The sequence below is a fragment of the Malania oleifera genome, chromosome 12 (genome assembly GCF_029873635.1).
Source record: "Malania oleifera isolate guangnan ecotype guangnan chromosome 12, ASM2987363v1, whole genome shotgun sequence".
NCBI classification, from domain to species: domain Eukaryota; kingdom Viridiplantae; phylum Streptophyta; class Magnoliopsida; order Santalales; family Ximeniaceae; genus Malania; species Malania oleifera.
The window spans coordinates 68,312,859-68,319,204 of record NC_080428.1 but is presented as its reverse complement, the minus strand read 5'-3'; positions in this window follow the sequence as shown (position 1 = coordinate 68,319,204).

Sequence of the window (6,346 nt, the reverse complement as noted above, 5' to 3'; positions counted from 1 at the left end):
TTACAACAAATGAAACCTGAATCAGTTAACACTTCAAGAGCATAGTGCCTTTGGCAAACATAAATGCCTTTAGATGTTCGAGCCTCTTCTAATCCAAGGAAGTATTTCAATTCTCCAAGATCTTTAATCTTAAACTTATCTTGAAGAACATTCTTGATGTCTTGCACAACGTGAATATCATTGCTTGCTACTATCACATCAATAAAGGAACTCATAGTAACTTTAGTAAACAAAGAGTAGTCACACTTAGATCGTGAAAAACCACGAGTCAAAAGACAGTGTGATAACTTGTGAAACCATTGGCGAGAAGCTTGCTTGAGTCCATATAAGGACTTAGTCAATTTACATACTTGTGTCTCCCCCTCACTTCCATAACCTGGAGGAAGTGACATGTATACCTCTTCATCTAAATCTCCATGAAGAAAAGCATTGAAACTAAGGTATAGTCCCAAGAGGGGGGTGAATTGGATTATTTAAAAAATCTTCAGATCCTTTCTAGGAGTTCTTATCCTTTTTACAATCTTTTGAGGATTTTTTGTATTTTTTTAAATTTGGCAATCCACACAAACTCTTGTTTCTTCTAATCAATCCACAATCACAACAAACACAATCAATTAATTTACTGTTCAAGCAAAACAACCATACCACAAGAAATCAATTTGCAATATTTAGCGGCCCTGTATATGAATGTGCAATTCTTGTAGTTGGCTTTTGAATTGAATATTAAAATGACATCCAAACACCTTTTGAATATCATAATTTAATTAAACCTTCAGCTAATGGGTTTTCGATTGTTAACCAATCAACGTACTTCCTTTCGATTTCCACAAAAGATCAATTAACCAACGTACTCCCTTTCGGTTTTTGCAAGCCCAAGAACAAATTAGGCTTTGGGTTTACTTAATTTCCAATACACGTTACTTTATGATTAAAAGTATTAAAACATCTACGTAGGTTATATCTTTGCTGAAATTTAAAAGAGAGTAAGGGAAAGAGAGTGACACCACCACTTTTACAAGGTTCGGCTTACCCCAGCCTACGTCCTCGCCTTAGGTCAACCACTTAAGAAATTTACTATACCTTGTTCCTTCTAGGTGGAACAAAAACCTTACAAAAATTACCCTATTTTTTAGGAAGAGAAACATCTCCAAGCACCAACTTGTGTTTGGTTCAACGATCCAACAAACCTTTGAACCGTCAAAGATCAAGATGAAAGAAATATATTTGCGTACAAAAACACTCTCAAAATTCAGAGCAGGTTGTACAAATTAAATTCTAAATCATACTTCAAAAAACCAAAGCTAAATAGAAAATGTAAAGCTTTAAAGGTTTAGAAATCACCAATGGTTCTTATAAAAATTTAGATGCAACTCAGAACCAATCTTTAGTTTTTCAATCCACCAATATTGTAGAGTTTTTCTCCAGAAAAATGATGTGAGCAAAAAGATCTTAAGGAGAATTTCAGCACAGGGATCGTATATAGCCTCGATGTATTGATCGTTTGATCTTTTGGCTTGTTTTTTCTTTTGTTGTCTCCTTTTTTTCTTCATTGATCAAAGGTGGTATTTATAGACTTTTTTTGAAAAAAAGTTTCCTCATTTAATACAGATTATTTAGGCAACTTTTCAAAAAATATTAATTTAGAGAATTAAATGTAAAAAATTTCTCAGACATTTTGAAATTTGAAATTCCCCGCAGAGTCAGTTGGCTGACCCACTCGACTGGGTCATTTTTGCATTAGTTAGTTGGCTCGACAGGCGGCTGACACCATTCTAACTTTCAAAAATTAATTCAGATTAATTGTTAGTTGGTTGACTGAACCACGTTCAAATTAGTTAGTCGACTAGACACTGTCAGTTGGTTGGGCACTATCAGTCGGCTGGGCCTTTGTAGTTCATTTGAGTCAGTCTGGACAATTAATTTTTCTGAAGTTTACCTCTTAGTCGGCTGACTGAACCACGTTCAAAACTGGTCAGTCTGATGGGTCTTGTCAGTCAGCTAGGTATTCTTAGTTCAACTAGTCAGTCAGCTGGACAGACCTCATTTTCAACTATTTTTCAATTTTTGATTTCTTTAAAATTCTAGTTTACTTGAAAAACTTAATTGGAACATTTTAAAGAGTTATTCAAATAATGATCTCTAGGTTTTTGATTCTTAAGGAGCTTCACATGTCTAAATAGCATTGACTTTGAAGTACTTACAAAAATCCTTCTAAGCATGGTCTCCTTAATCACTAAGTCCTTCAGCCTCTCGAGGTTCACTTTTGACTTCAAGATTTGCTTGACCTTTAACCTCTTCATTTGAAATTCATTACTTCAATGTGCTGAGGAGCTTTCACTAGATTAACATTGATCTTCAGCTTACCTCAATGTTTAACTGCGAGTGTACTTTTCCCTAAATCTGAAATCAAATCACTCAACACCACATGTTAAAACATCCTTCATTTTGTTATCATCAAAACAAGATTGAAAAGTCCAGTTAGGCCAATAAGCATTATTGACATTTAATTGATGTAAAAACCATCCTTTCACAGCAGCAATAGTAAGCAGACAATGAACACTAGTGTGTTTAGCAACAGGAGAAAAAGTATCAAGAAAATCCAAACCTTCTTGTTAAGTGTACCTTTTTGCCACAAGTCGAGCTTTGTATCTTTCAATGGTACCATATGACTTATATGTAATTTTTTACACCCACTTGCACCCAATAGGATGTTTATCAGAAGGTAAACTAGTGATAATCCTAGTATGATTTTCTTCAAAAGAATCTAATTCAACTAACATAGCATGATGCCAATAAGGATATAGCATAGCATGTGAAAAAGTCTGTGGTTTGAAATTGGAAGACAAGGAAACAATTTAGGCTTGGTATGCAGAGGACAAGTTGGAGTAAGAAAGATAAGAAGACAAAGGATAAGAAGTACATGCCTTGGAAGGATCTGCTGCAAAGGAACCAAGGTCTGAAGCAAAACTGCTGAGATGACAATGATACTGCTGCAAATCATTTGGGGGATGTCTTTGTATAGTGGACCTTCAAAGAGAAGGAACATTATCAGTGGCAGAATTAGTGCTTGGAGAAGAATGATGTGGTTGTGTGTTGCTAGAATCTGTTATAGAATCAGAAAATGGAATCAGTAAAACAAAATAATCTGAAGAAACAACAGGTGGTGATGAAGAAGGAGCAGGATTACACCTTTAGGGAAATATGGTTTCATGAAAAACAACATCCTAAGACCAAAAAAAAAAATAAAAAAAATTGTATGAGAATGTAAGTCATAGAGTTTATATCCTTTTACACCAAAAGGATAACCAAGAAACAAACACTTGTGTGCTCAGGAATCAAATTTGCTTCTATGGGCAGAAAGAGTACTAGCAAAACAAAGGCACCCAAAAACCTTGAAATGAGAGTAAGAAGGTTTGTGAAAGAAGAGCAATCCCTAAGGATATTTATTTGAAAGAAGTGGAGTGGGTAATCTACTAATAAGATAAGCAGCTGTTAAGACACAATCACCCCAAAAACGTAAAGGCAGATGAGCTTGAAATCTGAGAGCTCGAGCCACTTCCAACAAATGTCTATGTTTTATTTCCACAATCCCATTTTGTTGAGGAGTTGCATTACAGCTCCTTTGATGAATGATACCCTTAGAAGCATAATAATTTGTTATATTGAACTCTAGACCATTATCACTTCTAATGGTTTTAACTTTATAATTTTGTTTTGTTTCAACAAGAGCAATGAAAGAAAGTAATTTAGGTCAAGTTTCATATTTATGTTTTAGCATATAGACCCAAGTTGCTAGTGAAAAATCATCCACAGTTGTAAGAAAGTATTGAAAGCCTTCCAAAGTGGAAGTAGAAAAAGGACCCCATATGTCAGTATGAATGATTTCAAATGGTGTTGTAGTAACAGAAATACTTAAAGGAAAATATAAATGAGCTTGTTTTTCATAATGTCATATATCACAAATATATACACAAGGAGAATTAATAACAAAATCTTGTTTATTCAACAAACAATGTCTAGCATGTGATAGATGACCTAGACGATAATGCCATATGTCTAAGGATTGAGGATTGGAAACAATTGTATCAAGAAAATTAGAAGTAGAAAATACACTTGAAACAGAAACATCAGCTACAGAAGATGCTAATGGCTTAGATGAGAGCAAGTAATAAAGTCCATCTCATTGTTCACCGAGACCAATCATCCTCCATACACACAGGTATTGAATGAAGCATGATTTATTCAAGAAAACATCATCACAGTTAGTAGAATGAACAAGCTTACTAACTGATAAAAGATTGAATGAAAAATATGGAACACATAAAACATTTTTCAAGGTTAAAGTATTAGAAATTTTGACTATGCCTATGTGTGTAACACTGACTTTGTGACCATTTGGAAGGGTCACAAAAGTAGATTGAACAATTGAATGCGAATGTAAGAAAGAAATAGAGCTGACCATATGGTCAGTTGCACCAGTGTCAATGATCTAAGGTGCATTAGAAGAGTTGTTTTCAACCTTGTTGATGAATGAAGAAAAATGTTGAAAATTAATAGTAGTGAAGATACTATGTTGAGGAGAAGGTAATATACCTGACTGGTTAAGGAATGTTTTAGAATTTTGCTGAGTACCTACTTGATGAACCATAGTAGGTTTAACTGAGGAATTATGTGAATCAAGCATAGAGAGAAGCTGTTGACATTGCTTTTAAGTAAAAGGTAATGAAGATCCTTCAGAAATATGCGCTCCCTGTGAAATGGTATAAAAAAAATACCAATGATAGAATTAGTTCAATATTTTGTAAACTTGTAACCAGGAGGGTATCCATGAAGTTTATAGCATTTCTCCTTGGTATGCCCCATCATCCCACAATGGCTACACATTGGTTTAGGTTTTGAAGAGGCCTTATATCTTGAATTGTTTTTCTAAAAATTCTATTGTCGAGTAGTAGAAAATAGAGCAGCAAAATCAAGATTGGCAAATTTTCCATTAGGATAAATACCATGCTTTCTTTCTTCTTACAGGATCAAAGAAAATACTTTGTTCACATTAGGAAGTGGCTCTATTAGCAAAATCTAAGATCGAACACTTGCATAAGTGTCACTAAGTCCCATCATGAAACGCATCACATATTCTCATTTTCGATATTCAAGAACAGCCTTTAAGACTTCACAATGACAATTTCTTGAACATCCACAAGAAGCCAAGGGCATGTAATTCATCAATTCATCCTAAAGAGTCTTCAAACGAGTGAAGTATGCACTTATAAAGAGATCATCTTGCACCATATTTCCAATTTCTTTCTAAATCTGAAAAACTTGTGGTGCAGTAGTTTGTAGGTAAAGTTGCTGCAAATCACACCAAAGTTCTCTTATAGTATCAATATAGATGCAACTTGCTGCTATCTCTTTTGATGCAGAATTGAGTAACCATGAGAAGACCATATCATTACACTATAACCAAGCATTATATATTGGGTCTGAAACATCAGATGGCAAGGTAAGACTTCCATCGATGAAGCCAAGCTTATTCTTTGATCGTAGAGCAATTTTCATTTATCAACACCAAGCATGGTAATTTTATCCAGTTAAAGGTTGTGTAACCAGCTGAATGCTAGGATTATTAGCATTATTGAGATTTTAAGGACTTGATGAATTATTTGCAGGATTGACAGAGAAGACAGAGGAAGAGGATGTCATTAATGATAATCAAGTTACCTTCCTTCTAGCTTCAAGAAACTCATGGGACCTTCAATGGAAGAGGCTGGCTTCAATCGCCAGAATTCATTACTCCCTCTTGATTCACCAGCTCACATAAAATGGATTGGAAGAGCAGCAATTGATCTCAAAAGTGCTCTAATACCATGTGAAAAATGAACTGGGATCAATCACGTGGAGGGAGAATAAAGAAGATGGAGAGAAAATATAAAATTACTCTGCATTCTTGATAAAGATTTAGTACAGTACATACAACTGAATTCTAAGCTTTTATATACAAGGAGTAAAATAAAATAACTTCTTAATTAACATGCTAATTTAATAACTAACTAACTAATCTTGTTAACTTCACATATCAATAATCTATGTTGGTTTTGATTCTCCTTCTTTATTAGATATCTTGAACCTTTAATAGGTGATTTTTTTAAAACACGATTTCAAGATTGTCATTTTGACAAAACAGTATTCCCTACATTAGGAGGAGCAAAATTAGTGACTGAAGCACAACAGGAAATCACATGGAATGCTATGAATTTATCTCATTTAGATTCTCGCACAAATCAAAGTGAACTTGAAGTTCAGAAGATTATACATTTGCAAGGGGTTGCAAATCAATTATCTGATTCTT